Source organism: Nycticebus coucang, chromosome 5 (assembly GCF_027406575.1).
Source record: "Nycticebus coucang isolate mNycCou1 chromosome 5, mNycCou1.pri, whole genome shotgun sequence".
NCBI lineage: Eukaryota > Metazoa > Chordata > Mammalia > Primates > Lorisidae > Nycticebus > Nycticebus coucang.
The window spans coordinates 133,638,987-133,656,811 of NC_069784.1; the positions used below are offsets into that span (position 1 = coordinate 133,638,987).

Below are 17,825 nucleotides of genomic sequence, written 5' to 3' on the forward strand. Positions count from 1 at the left end.
CCAGAGCACTCTACACATGGCGGCAGCTTGAGACTTGGTCTCCAAAAAAAAAAAAAGAAAGTAAATTTGTATCATATCATCACGCCCAATTCTTTACCCCTTTTTTTTTCAGTGGGGGTGGGGATTGGCTCAGGAAGGTGACTGGCACATTCACGTGCCTACCACATGGTTAGTGAAAGTGTAGCAGCAATTCTAGCAAAAACATGCTAGTCTTCGTGTGCACAAAGTCCTTGGATGTTTTTTTTTAATTTCAAAAATACAGAAAAATTACTAAAGTAATTTTAAAAACCTTTTAGTACTTTATTTATTTATTTATTTATTTATTTTGAGACAGAGTCTCAGTCTGTCCCCCTGGGTAGAGTGCTATGGGGTCTTAGCTCACAGCAATCTCAAACTCTTGGGCTCAATAGATCCTCTTGCCTCAGCTTCCCAAGTAGCTGGGAATACAGGCACCTGCCATGACATTCACCTATTTTTTTTCTATTTTTAGTAGAGACTGGGTCTTGCTCTTGCTCAGGCTGGTCTCGAACTCCTGAGCTCAATCCACCCGCCTTGGCCTGCCAGAGTGCTAGGATTACAGGCATGAGCCACCAAGAAACTAAATTATTATTATTATTATTATTATTATTTTGAGATAGTCTCACTGTGTCACCCTCGGTAGAGCGCTGTGGCGTTATAGCTCACAGCAACCTCTTAAGCGATTCTCTTGCCTCAGCCTCCCAAGCAGCTGGGACCACAGGCGCCCACCACAATGCCTGGCTATTTTTTTGTTACAGTTGTTTAGATGGCCGGAGCTGGGTTCAAAACTGCCACCTTAGGTGTATGTGGCTGGCACCATAACCACTGTGCTATGGGCTCTGAGCCAAAACTAAATTATTAGTTGTTGAATAATTTGAGGGTAAGTTGCAGGTATGGTTTCTTATCCCTTTAAACTTGAGTATATGTGGCCTACCAGCAAAGACACTCTTCCTGATACCCACAGTACAACCACCAGCCCTGGGACATTATAACTAGCACCAATTTCAGTCAGTGTTCACTGATTGTCTGAATGATGTTCTTTGTCTCCAAATGACCCTGTCCAGGATCAGATACTTCATTTCACTGTCACATTTTTAGTCTCTTTCAGCCTGGGCTGGTTCTTCAATCTTTCCTTGGCTTTCAAAACACTGACATTTTTGAGATTATAGGTCACTTATTTTGTAGAATGTTCTCCAGTGTGAGTTTGTGGGATGTTTTCTCCTAGATTCAAGTTAGGTATTTTGGAGGAATTTCACAGAAGTGATTCACACCCTTACTGTATCCTACCCAGTGGCACGTGGCTCTCTTCGTCTCATTATCAATGGTGGTAACTTCTTTGTTTTTTTGGCTGCTCCTGCCTCAGGTTTATTCATACAAATACGCAGAAGGATACCAGCTCCATGCAGACAGCAGACTAGGCAGACATCAATCCTTCTGTCCTCACACGGACGGGTGGAGGTGTCTGCTCTGGAGCCTTCATGGGGTACAGGAACCTTCAGGAGCCTGAGCTGGAGGTGGAACCGGACCTGGAGTCTGGATCGTGGTCTTTGGCAGGCAGAGCCTGAGACACCATGATGTGGGCACTCTTAACAACGTGGGCACCAGGCCCTCTCCTGAGCCTGGTGGGTTGAAACCTTTTTCAGGGACGTGACTTCCTTGGGATTTAGAAAGGCCCCCACAGCCATGGCCTGTGCACTCATGGCTGTGGCATGGTTGGCCTGTATCTTCTTCGTGCCCACTGTGCTTCCTGGCAAACCACATGTTTTTTGGGAACAGCTTGATGGTTTCTTGATGCCATTTTCAGAACTGGTTGTGTGTGATGTGGTTCGTGGATTTGGCTGTGTTTTCACTGCAGCTGGCCAATGACATTAACTTTGATCACTTCTTCAGGAGGTATCTGTCATATTTTTCCATTATTAATGTACTTATTTTCTCTTTGTTTCTAATAAGGATGGAGTTACTTGAGACTATGTAAATATTTCATTCCTCGTCAAACTTTCAGTCACTAGTTTTAGCATCCATTGAATTTGCTTAAGTTATTACTCTGATGATTACCAAAAGGTGATTTTGTAATTTTCTCTCTTTTTTAAAATCTAGAGCAGGGGTCTTGCTCTGTCACACTGGCTAGAGTGCAGTGATACCATCATAGCTCACGGTAGCTTCAAACTCCTAGTTTCAAGTGATTCTCCTACCTTACTTTCTTAAGTGATTTTCTAATTCTATTATTCCATCTGTACTTATTGGTTGGCATGCTACTACAAGACTGAACTTTCCTATCTATCTACAATCTCAGTATAAACTCATGAACTGCCATTTTATTCGATAAGTTTATAATCTTTTAACATACGCCTTGATGCTTAAATTGTCCCAGACTTGGCCAGGAGCACATTCAAGTTGGCTTCTGTGTCCACTGAGTTATCGTCATACTTTAAGTGCTTTCTGACATTGTATCCCAACAAGATTTTCTAGGCCCATCTTGTTCTTTCCATGACTCAGCCCTGGACAGGAAGTCCTGGTTCCTTTTAATAGAGAATAATTTTTAGGAGCCAAGGTTTTAGAAACCAAGGTGTGGTCACTGCTATGTAGAGTTCACTGCTCTAGTCTCTCTCAAATAGTCAGTACTAAAAAAAATACATGTTTACATGCACACACAGAGAGATATTGATACCTCCAATTCCAAGGCAGTGTATGGTTCATTCTGGCTTCTCCCCTTGCCATATTTGTATCTCCCATTTTCAATGGTGGGAAATCTGCCTCCCATTATTCTCAAAATATTTACTATTTGCTCAATCTCTCTGTATGAAACCAATCCCCCGACTCTGCCAGGCCACTGCCCTGCTTAGTGTACCTTCTTTTGTGATCCACTGATCTCGAGGGCTTCAGAACGGAATTATTATGGAAGGAAGGAAAGCCTTGGTTTGTTTATAGAATGGGAATGTCATAGGTTGAAGACCTGATACAGAAAGTTGACCACCCAAGGGACTATAACAAACTGGTCAACATACAGAGGAAGTCAACTTAAGGAACTAGGCCTACTATACTGATTTGTACATAGTACATGTGGCACATGTCCAGTCTATGAAAATTAGGTCAACTTAAGGAGGTGGTCAATGTAGGAAGGTGGTCAACTATGGAGGTTCTATGGAATTTGTGGATAAGAAACACCAGTAACATGGATCAGCTTAAGAAGGTGATGTCAGTGCTCACTTCGGCAGCACGTATACTAAAATCAGAATGATACGGAGAAGATTAACATGGCCCTCTACAAGGATGACACAAAAATTTTTAGTCAAGGTCTCTCTTTTGGTCCTTTACAAAGGCAAAAATGGAATGACCAAGATGATAAATTTTGGTATGAAGACACAGTAGAAATAAGTTTCCATGTGCCAAACAAAACAAAAGAAACAAAGGTGACTTCAGAAATTCTGATTTTTCACTACAACATTCGAGACAAACTTTATGGATAGGGATGTTGTAGTTTCTGAAATTTCTAAGTTTCTATGTTACTAAGACTGAGGTCTTGCTAATTTAGATGTGCATTTAAAGCGAAGTTTGCTGTACTTTCCATAGCATTTTTAGGTGTTGTGTTGTGAATGTGTTTTCAAATTACATTGTATACTTTATTTCCAGAAATTTTAATCCTGAATGTCTAACCTGAAGACCTTAGTTGAGCCTCCTTTGGAAGGTGTGTTGGCTTCTCCTGGCAAGTCAGCTGCTTTGTGTCCCCGTCTAGAATGAAGCCCACTGGCTCCCCACGGGACACTCCAGGGCAGAGAATGCCTGGGGAAGCTCTGGACAAATAGTTAGACATCAGCGCTTTTCTAGATCTGCCCACCTTGACACCTAGGCCTGGTGGTGTGAACCAGCTCTTTCCTCAGAGGCTTTTCAGGCACCTGTGTGAAGCTGCTCACTCTGGAGTCCCACCTCAGCCAGAGAGAAGAGGTTATCTCGCAGTCCACACAGCTTTAGGACTCCTGCTCTGAAGGGTTACTGTGTTGAGCCATCCTGCCCAGATCCACCTGACGTGGCACAATTCTTTTGTTTTACTGACAAAGGATTCTTTAAGATTTCCCAAGTCAAGGTACAGTGAATGGCCGTGAGCATTTCTGAGTTTCATTCTGAGGGCTGCTGAGTCACATATTCTTTGGAAATGGCCATTCCTGTACAATCAGTTTCTGGCACCTTTCCAGGCTCAGGTGTACGTCTGAGCTGCTCTTCGTTGTTCATTCCATGATATGCATTTCTCCTGCTCTGTTTTTTTTTGTGCGTGTGTGTTTGTTTTGAATCAGTCTCTCACTCAGTCGCCCTTGGTAAAGTGCTGTGGTATTATAGCTCACAGCAACCCCAGACTCTTGGGCTCAAGCAATCCTCTTGCCTCAGCCTCCCTAGTAGCTGGGACTATAGCCAGAATGCCTGACTATTTTTAGAGATGAGGGTCTTGCTTTTGCTCAGGCTGGTCTCAAACTCCTGAGCTCAAGCGATCCACCCACCTCAGCCTCCCAGAGTGCTGGGATTACAGGTGCAAGTCACCGCTCTCAGCCACTCTCATGCGCTACTGATGTCTTTGGTAGGACCATCACCCTCCTATCATCTGTGTTTATGTTAGAATATGACCTTCAAGTTGGATGTGGTGGCTTGTACCTGTAGTCCCAGCTACCCAAGAGGCTGAGGACTGCTTGACTAGGAGTTTCCAGTCTGGGCAATGTAAAAAGATGTCATATCTAAAAAAAGAAAAGAAAAAAGAAAGAAAAACCACTTGCCTTTGGGTGAGTGTGGCAATCTGTAATGTAGATTATCTAAAGGCTCAAGCCTTTAACCAGCCATTATAAGCCCCCAAGCAGGTACTAGCAAAAAGGCTTGTCAAGTGTTTTACAGCAAAGAAATGAGCAATATCAGTAAATCCTCAGATTTGCAGTTTTTAGACAGAAGGCCAAGTCCATATGTATTAAAGCACTGTGTGTATTAAATGCAATAATTATTCTCCAGGCTGCTGGAACCATTTGTTTACTACCAGAGAACAATGATGAGGGTGTCTGGCAAAATGTGAAAGCACACCAATCCTCCTGCCCTTCTCCCCCCACCACCAATATTTGCTTCTTCATCTCTCACCCACTAGACTGTAAGCCCTTTGGAGCAGCAACCATGACCTGTTCATATTTATTTGTATATACTTAGGAAATAGAAAGAGAGCAAGAATTATTTCATGAATGAATGGATTGATGGAAGAAGGAATGATTGCTTCAGAGTGGCCAACTGAAATACAGGTTCTCATTGGCTCAGGTTCCAGGGTGGAGGCTGTGTTCACTGGGCAATAGTTGGGAGCACTTTCACTACCTGCTCTGTTTGGGTCCTCTGTTTTGTCAACAGAAGATGTTGCACTGGGATGAGAGCAGATTTAAGGAACAGGCAGGTTTTCAACAGCCGCAAAAAAGAACCTGAGCCAACCACACCTTAAATCACTGTTGCTGGCAAGGACATGAATTAATAGGAGAACCAAAACCACTGTATTGAGCCACACACGCGTCTGGTATCTATTACGTTGCATGCTCAGTTTATGTTACTATTTTTGTAACTAGTAACTTACCAATTATTTGCAATAACTGATCTTGTACATTATATATGTTAATTTCTCATATTATACATCATTGCATGTTAATTTATCTTCACTAAGATACAGATTGTATGAAAGATGGCTAAAGGTATAGTTTAATGTGCTCTAAAAATATGATTTTGTCTAATTTTTTCTATTTAATTGGCTACTCATTTGGCTGAATCAAATAATCCAAACAGGTATTTGGGTGTCAAGTATATGTTGCCTAAGACACATGCTTTTGATGTAGGAAAAAACAGTTTCATTTAAATTCAAAATATTTCATTAATACTTTGCAAACTTCTGGAAATCAGTTCATTTAAAACATATTTGGATGTATAATGGTCGGCAAATTTTGCATTTTAGTAGTAATAGCCACCATTACCCTGATGTGACACATACTCTTAAAAGTCTCCTTTAGGCTGGGTGTGTCCTCTCAGTGGTTAGGGCGGTGGCCACATGCTCTAGGGCTGGTGGGTTCGAACCTGGCTTTGGCCAGCTAAACACAAAATAGCCAGGCGTTGTGGTGTGTGCCTGTAGCCCCAGCTACTAGGAAGGCCGAGGCAAGAGAATAGCTTGAGCCCAAGAGTTTGAGGTTGCTGTGAGCTAAGATAACATGGCACTTTACTAAGGATGACAAAGTGAGACTCAGGTCTCAACAACAAAAAGTCTCCTTTCGACTGATAACCAGCATTGAAAATGATGTTATATCGACTATGCAAAATTAATTGACAAAAAACTTGACTGGCTTTCAAAAGGAAAAAAATCCTCTGAATTATATTTCAATAAGAACACCTTTAATTTCTGTTAAAGTATGGATTCTGTTCTTTTCTTTTTTTTATTTTTAATTTCAGCTTGTTTGTTCATTCTTCTTCATTTGAAGTACTCTTTTTTTTTTTGTTCATTTTCTTCTTCCTCTGGTGATGCTCTTTCCCATTGCCTCCCCAGTAGCTGGGATTACAGACGCCCACCACAACGTCCGGCTGCTTTTTTTTTTTTTTTGACGTTAGTAGAGACGGGGTCTTACTCTGGCTCACTGCTGCGCATACTGGTCTTGAACCTCTGAGCTCAGACAATCCACCTGCCTCTGCTTCCCACAGCGCTGGGACTACAGGCGTGAGCCACCACGCCCAGCCTTTAATTTCTGTTAAAGTATGGATTCTGTTCCTAGTTTTTTGCATTTTGCTCTTCAAGAAAGCTTTGTTTTACTTTTTATTTACTCAGTCTTGCCAGACCAAATCATTTTCATTATGAGTTATGGTCAGAGTTAAGAGTTTGGGAGCAGTTAAGAATGAACAGATTATTAACATAAGAGTACCATCTATTTCCCTAATGTCTGTTTGCCAACCAGGCAATTTTGCTGAAATGTTTTCAGAAAGTTCTATTAAAAAATAACCAGCATCCTACACCTAATAGATTTTCAGCAACTATTTGTTAAATGAATGACAGACATAATTCAAACTAAAGCTGATATTTGGAAATGATGTTGTTGAAGTTTCAATAAGGACTTGTAAAGTTATGGATGGTAATTAAGTCTTACTGTAAATTACTACTTGTAAACTCCATACAGTCACTGTAACTCTGTAAAAAGAACAATAAAGATATGATTGTCACGACTAGGTGCTTTTCTTCTTATTCATTCAGGGGAAGGAGCAAGAAAGAGAACTAACATTTTTGAATACCTACTCACGCCACTCACTAGTCCAGGAACTTCATATATCTCAATCCTTTCAGCAAGTAGATTACAAATAAGAAATCCGGGGTCCATAAACATTTGGAAGTTCACAAAGAAGAGAGGAGATGAGGGAACTGAGGATTAAACCCCGTCCTCCTGGCTAACAGGCAGTTTCCACTGCAGTGTCTGTTGTGTTTGAACTGTTGCATCTGGAACTTCCAAATACAACAGAAAAGCGCAGAACAAAGTTTTAGTCTTTCTTATGATCCATTTGCTTCCTGCTTCCTAACCAAGCAAGTGGGTCTAAGTGAGGCCACCTTGTAAGCAGTTCTGTATCCAAATTGTTGAACACAGCAGAATCCAAGATATTTTCAAAAACATCCTATTGCAGGATTAATAGTCTGTTGCTCAGGGGAGATGGAGATTCTTGAGGCCTGATATCCTTACCCTCCCTTTCTCATAGCAATCCTTTCCTCAGGCCAGCAGCAGGACAAATATAACACTTGGTGACTGGTCTCAACTCCTTTTGTGCCCGCGTGAGTCTTCAGTCAGATAAGACAAGGAATGCAGAAACGGAACTACTTGGCAGTTAAGGTCACACATAGAATCAGGCAAACCTGGGTATGAACCCTGACACTGCCATAGTACTAATGTCAAGACTTCAGTCATATTATGTAAGTTTTCTGGACTTTAGTTTCCCTTTCTATAAAATGGGCATGATAGTAGTATTTAAATCATGGGGATTTTGTAAGGATTAAATGAAATGCCTGTTAAGCATTTGCGATGTCTTGTACGTTGAAGTACTTAATGATAATTCATACTGATGTTGTTCACATCCAATAGTTACTACCTTATGCTTTTTCTGCATCCTACAGCTAATATAGAAGACAGGAAATCTCAGAGGCCTTTATGGGCTTTGCAACCAGAGGCGGTATTTGTGATTCTAAGTAGGAAACAGAACGCCTTTCAGACTAAGTTATCATCCAATATGGAATGGTGGCTTCTAATGGTTCTTTTTGCTTGTTGTTTTAAGTGTAAGAATTTTTGGTAAATCACATTTGGTAATTAATTGGTAATTTTCACCAAATAAGTCCCAAACCAGTCTGTTACCCGAAGAAATTCAAGAACCTTGAGACTCGGAGAAGTAATGCTCCTTGATTGGTGGACAGCCAGAATCCAGGGGCGGCCGGATGTAGCTCTTCTTTTCACACCGGCAAGCGGCGGAAATGAGATTCTTTTGAGAGGTCTACGGAGTGTTCTGGATTCAGAGAAGAGGAGATGACAGAATGAAGGGAAGACAGGAGGGAAGGCCCAGAAGTTGTCTGACTTGAGGAACAGAGAAAATCTCAGAAGGCACACAGGCTCTTTAATTAAACTGTATCCTCACTGACATTACGGAAAAGGACAGAGGCCCCGGAACACCCCGACAAACCGCAGCGATCCGGCTCCGCCACCCTGCGCGGCCGCCGGAAGCTGCCCGCCCCCGGATCTCCACACCTCCCCCAGCGCGCGAGCGTGTCGTCACCCTAGCTCGACCAATCAGGACGCACGACCAAAATAGCGCCGTATAAATACCGACGGCCCGCGCGGCCAGCACCGAGCCGTGAGTTGGGGCGCGGTTGCGCGCGCAGGTGAGGGGGCGGTGCCGGCACCACCTGCAGCCCCGCCCGGCCCCGCCCTCTGCGCACCTGCTTCTGCCTGACGCGACTCCTGCGGTAGTTACCGCTCGTCCAAATACTCGCGTAACATTGAGTTTCTAAGCGAGTAAGTCGGTTAAACATAACTCATCGATACCCAGCTTTCAACTGGAAAAGAAGCACCGTCGGCAGTCAGCGGGCTTGCGTAATCCAGGGGCAAACCCAAGAGCAGTTTCCAGTGGTGGACTCCTCGCCCGCAGGAAGAAATATTGATTTAGCCGGTGCTAAGCTCTTGAGGAAGTCTAAAAATGAATGAACGGTCTCTACCTTCCGAGAGCAGGCTCACAGCAGGGTAGGGTGCAGAAGGGCCCATGCCTAAGGCTGACGGTGATAAAACACACATCCTTCCCCGGAAGAGAGAAATCAATACAAGGTGGGAGGTAGTTTCAGGAGTTGCATTTCTAGAAGGAAGTGGAAGAATAAATGCTTTGGCGTCCTACGCACCTGGGTTTTAGCCTCAACTGAGGCCACTCACCCAATCTGTGACGCTGAACAGGACAGCAGACATCATGCTTTGCCATCTTTAAGTACAGGCCCAGTGGAGTATTTTTGAGGAGCCCTTGTCTCCACCCTGTGCTCATTTTCATTTCTCCCACACTTCCTTCTGTCCTTCCTCTGTTCTCAGTTCTCTCCTTCGTTCCTTAATTTTTTTGTATTTTTTTCTTCTGAGAAATAATTTACACACAACTGAACAGATCTGAGAAAGACAGCTGGGTGGAACTTTCAAGTATGTATATACAGATATCATCGGTCCCCAGGTCAAGATGTAGAACATTTCCATCGCCAATATTTAACACTCCAGAGGTAACCACTATTCATTTGGACTCTCATTACTAAGTATTAGTTGTGCCTTAAACTGTGTGATTGCAATCAAGCGGGACACTTTATTCTCCCTGAATTCTTTCTTTCTTTTTTTTTGCAGTTCCTTTTTTGGCCGGGGCTGGGTGTGAACCCGCCATCTCCGGTATATGGGGCCAGCGCCCTACTCCTTGAGCCACAGGTGCCACCCCTCCCTGAATTCTTTCACCCAATAAAATCTGTCAGATTCATCTGTGTTATTGCATTTATCAGTAGTTTGTTGTTTGCTTTTTGCTAAGTAGTACCGTATGAATATATGCCAATTAATTTATTCATACTACCATTGATGGACGTTTGTGTTGTTTTTGTTTATTATGAATAAAGCTACTTTGACTATTCATGTAGTGTTTTGCTGAATTAATGCCCTGAATTTTGTTGGGTATATACCTAAGAGAGGAATTTTTGTGTTACAGAATAGATGCATGTTTAGTTTTAATAGACACTGACGGTAGTTTCCCCAAAGAGATGGGGTCGATTTATGGAAGTTATAGTTATTTCATATCTTTGGTGAAAAGATATGAAAGATATGGTGTTATGATATGAAAGATTGGTGTTAAGAATTTTTTTATTTTTATTTTTTTAGTGTTAACAATCTTTTACATTTTTGATAGGCACATAGCAGTATTTCCTTTGGGTTTTAATGTATATTTCCCTAAGGAAAAGTAAAGTTAAGGCCCCTTAATAATTTATTAGCCATTTGGATGACCTTTGGTGAAATGATCCTTCAAGTCTTCTGCCCATTTTTATTTTTTATTGTTGGGGATTCATTGAGGGTACAATAAGCCAGGTTACACTGATTGCATTTGTTAGGTAAAGTCCCTCTTGCAATCATGTCTTGCCCCCTTCTGCCCATTTTTTTGATTGGTTAGTCTGCCTTTTCCCTATGATTTGTAGGAGCACTTTCTATACCTTGGATACAAAAGTCTGTTGTTAGGCATATGTGTTATGAACATATTTTCCCACTCTTTGCCTTGCCAATTCAATTTATGATATCTTTGTTTCTAAAATTAAGGCACAGGCCAGGAATGGTGGCTCAGGCCTGTAATCCTTCCACTCTAGGAGGTAGAGGCAAGTGGATCACCTGAGATCAGGAGTTCTAGACCATCCCGAGCAAGACTGGGACCTCATCTCTACTAAAAATAGAAAAACGAGCAGGGCATTGTAGTGGGTGCCTGTAGTTCTAGCTACTGGGAGGCTGAGGCAAGAGAATTGCTTGATCCTGAGAGTTTGAGGTTGCTGTGAGCTACAATGCCATGGCACTCTACCAAGGGCTACAAAGTGAGACTCTGTCTCAAAAACAAACAAATAAATAAAATTAATGCCTTTAAAAAAAAAAAGTACTATTCTATTCTATGAGATTTAACACATGTAACCACTAATCAGTATCCAGAACAGTTCCATCCCCCAAAACACTGGCTCGTGCTGCCCATTTGTACTCATATCCTTCATCACTAGTAATTCCTGAGAAGAACTAATCTGTTCTTAGTTGCTACGGTTTTGCCTTTTCCAGAATGTGTTGTAGATGGCAATGCACAGTGGGTACTTCGAGTCTGGCATCTCTCACTCAGCTCCCCTGTGAGATTCATCCATGCTAGTGCATGTAGCCACAGTCCAGTCCTTTCGTTACTCAGCAGTATTCCACTATATGGATGTACCGCTATTTATTCACCTGTGGAAGGAAATTTGGGTTGTGTCCTCTTTTTGGCAATTGTAACTAGAGCTTCTATAACCATTTGCATACAGGTTTTGTGTAAATATATGACTTCCTGCTGCCAATATTCAATATCCCTCTTAACCTGCCCCAAGGCACATGACCCATCCTTAAGTCAGGAAAAGCAGACTTGAGGCGACTTTTCTGGTTTTCCTGACAACAAGACATCTTTCATATTAAAAAATTCCTTTCCTGGCTGGAGTGATGGCTCACTCCTGTAATCCCAGCACTCTGAGAGGCTAAAGTGGGTGGATCCCTTGAGCTTGGGATTTTGAGACCAGCCTGAGCAAGAGTGAGACCCCATCTCTACTAAAAGCAGAAAAACTAGCTGGGTGTAGTGGCAGGTGCCTGTAGTCTCAGCTACTCAGAAGGCTGAGGCAGAAGAATTGCTTGGCTCCAAGACTTTGAGGTTTCTGTGATGCAGGTCACTCTACCCAGAATGACAGAATGAGACTCTGTCTAAAAAAACAAAATAAAAAATTCCTTTCTTCCTTGGCAGGCCTCATTGTCTTAATAATTGGATCTTTGTGTGTGAGCAAATGGACCTAAGCTGTCCAACCCCCTTGCAGTTTCAATAACATGGCCAGCTGCCTGTTTTGTGAATAAATTTTTATTAAAACATAGCCATGTTCATTCATTCATGTGATTTTTTTTTCCTTTTTTTTTGAGACAGTCTCAAGCTATAGCCCTGGGTCGAGTGTTGCGGTGTCACAGCTCACAGCAACCTCAAACTCTTGGGCTTAAGCAATTCTCTTGCCTCAGAGAGAGTAGCTGGGACTACAGGTGCCCACTACAATGCCCAGCTATTTTTTTGTTGCAATTGTCGTTGTTTGGCAGGCCTGGGTTGGGTTCAAACCCGCCAGCTCCAGTGTATGTGGCTGGTGCCCTAGCCGCTGAGCTACAGGAGCCAAGCCCACCATGCATTTTTTTGTAGAGATGAGGTCTCTCTCTTTTGCTCAGGCTGGTCTCAAATTTCTGGCCTCAAGTGATCCTCCCTCCTTAGCCTCTCAAAGCACTAGGATTACAGGTGTTAGCCACCACTCCTGGGGGAGAGAAACCATTTCAATTATGACATATGCATGAAAGTCCCACAAAAAAGCCGGGCGTTGTGGCGGGCGCCTGTAGTCCCAGCTACTCGGGAGGCTGAGGCAAGAGAATCGCTTAAGCCCAGGAGTTGGAGGTTGCTGTGAGCTGTGGGAGGCCACAGCACTCTACCAAGGGCCATAAAGTGAGACTCTGTCTCTACTAAAAAAAAAAAAGAAAGTCCCACAAAAATATCAGATCCAGTGAAGCAGCCAGATGATTGAGACCCATCTACAATGCTGAGCTGTAGAAAGGAATGGGGGTTTGAGGATTCTGGGGTGAGGGAGGCAAATTCTGTGAAGGAGTGGAGGACAGGTACGTGGCAGGAAAGGTTGTTGATGAGGGTCTTTACAGATGATACAGATGATAAAAGAATCATCTGAGAGGACAGTGCCTGTGGCGCTGAGTAGGGTGCTGGCCCCATTTGCCAGAGGTGGAGGGTTCAAACCCAGCCCCGGCCGAGAACTGCAAAAAAAAAAAGAATCCTCTGAGAGTAACTCTCTTCCTAGTAAAGATATTTTTACTAATGGGAATTTCCTTTATAAATATAAATTTCCTTCAAAAAGGAGAAATTTATATTTTATTTTAGGTAGTTAACGTAAAGAGCTTTTCAATTGCCTTTAGCTTAAAATAATCAATATGGCAAGGCAGCAAAATATTTTGGGGTGGCATGTTCTGAACTTCTTCACTTTCTTCTTCTTTTCTACTGTGCCCTCAAGGGCCTCCAGTCCAATGCTGACTGGATGTGGGAGCAGTGAATGCTCTTCAAAGGGCTGGGAAGGATGCGGGAGCTTTCTCTCCCTGAGAATGTTTTAAACTCAGTCCTGTGTTTGGTTTGGAATGGCCCTTAGAGGGACTAAGTATAACTTGGTTTGGGATGGTCCCTCAGAGGGACTAAGTATAACTTATATCTCTTGAGGCTCAGAACACAATACCCCCAAATGCGGTCACTTTGCATGCTGAGTAGTTTTAACTAAAGGAGATCAAAGGGCTGCAGAAGCAGTTCTCTCTGGCCTTGTCCCATCCTTCTGTCTCCTACCCCTCCTTCTCCCCCAGCCTGAGTCACATAAACCAGAATTCCTCTTCCTCAAGGCAAGTTAGAGAAACTAGAGCACCCCTCTCCCCCAAGCAAGCCCTAAAACAGCTAGAAAGGTCATTCTCTGCCCTTTTGCTTAGAAGACCTTCATTCCAGAGGGGCCCGCCCCATGCCCAGGAGGGAGGAATGCTAGCCAGGAAGAATCTGAGCAGACAGGCCTTGCCAGATTTCCCCACTTGTCTATTACCATTCGATCGTACCTTTTTGTCCAATCACATTTCTGTAAGGCTGTCCATTCTTTGTTGACCCAAGCATAAAAACAGACAATTTTTCCTGGGTTTTGCAGCCATTCGTGAAGTCTTCCAAGTCAGGTAAAGCTTTGATTAAATAAATTTGTCAGGGTTTTCTCCTGTAACTGTGGCACTTACGAGGGAAGGTATTAACGAATCTCCACCTCTACATTTCCAAAGACAGCAACTTTGTCTTTGTAGGCTCTAGGAAGGCAACAGGCAGGTGGAAGCCCGGAAGCTACCAAGGCCTTTGTGCATATTAGAAATAGACACTTCTCTGGTCAGACCACCAAAGAAGAGACTCTTTTCTCTGGACTGTTGTAGACCTGGCCACGTCTCAGGGATTTGGGAGCTGTTTGTAAACTGGGTTTCAACCTCTCTGTCCCCTCGGCTGGGCCTCTGCACAGTGTACGCACTGTACACCAGGTGGGGGGAAGTTGGGCCACAAGACTGGAGAACACAGTCAACCTGCCTGGGGAGTGGACCCTGGCTCTGGGGAACGGAGTATCAATCTTTTGATGTTTCCCAGGGTTTGTGACCCTAGGTCACCAATCCGAGTATCTGATATGCAACTGACATTGCTTGCCTCATACTGCGTGTGAAATGACTTCAAATCCCAGCATTGGGAAAGAGGAGTGGAGGGTTAGCATCACTTTTGCCTTCCGTGCTGTTATCTCCAGCCTGCTCCCTCCTGCATCCAGCTGCTTAATCCATGCGGGAAGAATTTGAACGTGCAGGGTCAGCTGCATTCACAGAAGACCTCGCTTTGGAGGGTGAAATTTGAGCAGTGCTCCCTGTCCTCTGCTCCTGTCTGTTACATTCGGGGGTGGGGCCAGAGATGCACAGTCTTCACATGTTTTTTGTTAAGAGCTTTTAAGAACTGTCTGTAATAAAACGTAAATGACCCTAGTGAGGGACAAAAAACACATTGAGTTATTAACAGCTCTTAACACCTGTCTGTGACTTTATTGGCGCATTATTGTGTTTTCACCCCTTAGTTTTCTAATGACCCAGCAGGGTTTTGTTGGCATAGCAGGTGGAGAGGTGTGCAGAACAAGGAATCTTGCCAAGAGAGTTACTTCATCTGAAAAATAAGGGCGTGTGTACTGAATTGCCTTTTCCAGCCCAACATTCTGATTCCCAGCAGTACCCGCGGAGGAGTGGGAGGCAAAGGCAGCCAAAGACCAAGGGAAGTGCGGTGCCCTGGCACAGGTGGGGTCCAGCTCAGCATACCTCGTGCTGAAGAAGGGGAAATAGGCTTCTTGGGGCCGCTTCCCACCTGTGGGACTCTGTTTAGAGGTCTCAGGGGTCTGCCTTCAGCACCTTTCTCTAAAGTCTGGGCAGAGGGATCCACCTGGGGAGGGGGTGGTAAAGAGATGGTGATACTTGACTTAAAGATGCTCCTCCATGTTCTGCAGGACCCCAGGCCATGCACCCTGGTTCCCGGCACCAGGCTCACAGCCAGCTGCTTTTGATTTCATTTTCTCTTGCTCTAAGCTGTGAGCTTCTTGTGGGCAGTTAATGACTCTCTGACCCATCTATCTCCCTTCCTTTCCCTTCCCCTCCCCTCCCTTTTCCTCCCCTCCCCTCCCCTTCTCTTTTCTATCTCTGGCTCTTTCAAAGGTTCAAGGACTGAATGAGTGGGAGTGGGGGGCAGGGGAGCAAATGAACCCCCTCAGCTTGACCCTGATGTGTTCATCATTTGGACAGACCTTCACTTGGAGTAAAGTGAAGGTCACTAAAATCTAACGACTTTTATTTCACAATGTCTGTTTTTGCAGCTGCCTCCTTAAGCCCTTTCTGTCCTGGGCAGGAGCCCACAGCTTCCCTGTCACTAGATCGGTCTCCCTTGTTGTCCGTGCTCAAAATCACTTCCTTGACTTGACATCACTTCCAAGATAAAATCCAAATTATTTAGCTTGTTCTTCCCTATCTTCCCGTCCTGTCCATCCTTTCAATAAACACATATTGAGCTTCAACTTGAGCTTCTGGGGAGAAGGTCTCATATAAAATTCTCTGCTCAGGCCAGACAGAGGTCCACACAGCCTTGCCTGTGAGCCTCATGTAAGTCATCTCCCAACTGCTCACCTCTCCCAGAGAAGCCCCCTGGGGTCACCCAGGCCACCTCAGATTTTCTCTTTGCTAGTGCTGGGTGACAGCAACCTTGAAAATAGGCTGAGTGTAGAATGGGGTTAAATCAATGTTAAAATTTTAATTGTGGCAATAGCCACAAGCCATGCCAGGCCAGATGGGGACTAGGAGCAGTGGACAGGTGGGAAATGGGGGCTTAGGTCAGGGCTGCAGTGGGCAATGCAGATGGACTCATGTGGATGATGTCACCAAAGCACCAGCACAGTAGTGGGTCTGTTGGAGGACATCTGCAGCTGCACATGCTCTTCAGGTCCTGACACCTCTGTAAGCGCCTCCAAACTCAGTGTGAAAGAGGCTGTGCAGCCTTTCCTGGAAACTGGGGTTGACAGGGGGAGAAGTAGGGAGCGCCAAGGACTGAGGAGCCCTCCACCCAGACAGCTCTGGGCCCAGGACCTACCTGACGTGAGGCTGGAGAAAAGCCAGTACACGCTGGTTCTTTGCACTGTGTGAGGACACAGCGACAAGGTGCCACCTTGAAAGAAGTACTCTGAGTCTGCTGGTGCCTTGATCTTGGACTTTCCCCTCAAGATGTGTAAGAAATAAATAATGGATTTCTATTATTTATAATGTACCCGGTCTGTAATATTTTGTCATGGCAGCAGGAACAGACTAAGACATGAAGTAACTTGTTTTAAAAAAATTACAGACAATAATTCACTGATAATTCTTACAATTAAAGTCTTTCTGCGTATCCTTAATTATTCCTTTAAAATAAACCCCTAAAAGTAGAACCACTAGGTCAAAGGTCATACACATTTTAAAAGTTTTGTTTTTTATAAAGATTGTGTTAATTACCTTAACAGCAACAGATAAGAGTGTCTCTGCTTCCTCAAATCTTTTTCTGTTTTTCTGAGACGGATGGGGTGGGGGTGGGGTGGTGTCTCCCCGTCTCACTCAGTCTGGAGTGCAGTGGCACAATCATAGCTCACTGCAGCCTTGAATTTCTAGGCTCAAGTGATCCTCCTGCCTCAGTCTCACAATTAGCTGGGAAAGCAGATGGGTGCCACCACACCTGGCTAATTTAAAAACTTTTTTTTTTTTTTTGTAGAGACAGAGTCTCACTATGTTAGTTACCCAGGTTAGTCTTGAATTCCTGGCCTCATGCAATCCTCCCACACTAGGCTCTTTAGGGGCTGGGATTACAATCACGAATCCCATGACTGGCCTGCTTCCTCAAATATTTATCAGCCGTTGTCACATTTTGGATCTTTGCCAATGTAGTACTGAAGTGTATCTTAAAAAAAAAAAGAAAACATTTATCTTGTAGTTCTAGTTTTTCAATTATAAATGTGTTCAAACTCTGTTCTATATACAGAGGGTGACCAAAAAAATGTATATACATTTTAAGAAAGGTATTGGGGGTCCTGGGTCTGAGTTCCTGAACCAAGTTGAGCGGGTTGGATTACTTAGCAGAGCTAGAAAGTTCAACCAACGCCCAGCGGTAGTGGAAAGCAAAAGAGAGTGGAAACCGGAGGGAACCCTGAAGTGGCACAGGCAGCTGGAGAGAGAGCAGGAGTCACCTACACAAATCTCAGAGTAACAAAGAGATTTTATTTAGGAAGAACAAACAAAGTTTAGAGCACTTCCTGAGATTGGGAAGTGGGTTTCTCTCTTCTCTTGGAAGAGGTGAGGCTTCCAAGAATGGCTCTGAGAACAACCTCCCTGAACTGGTGGTTTAGGAGAGCTATGACTTCTGCCCCAGGTAGCTTCACTCTA

The 17,825-nt window shown here is 43.8% G+C and overlaps 1 non-coding gene across 1 annotated transcript; it reads left to right on the forward strand.

Moving 5' to 3' along the window:
* The first annotated feature begins 3,217 nt into the window (after positions 1-3,217).
* On the forward strand, positions 3,218-3,324 carry LOC128586969 (U6 spliceosomal RNA). Its single transcript, XR_008380420.1, has one exon. It is a non-coding gene; the product is annotated as a U6 spliceosomal RNA (small nuclear RNA).
* The last annotated feature ends 14,501 nt before the right edge of the window (positions 3,325-17,825 follow it).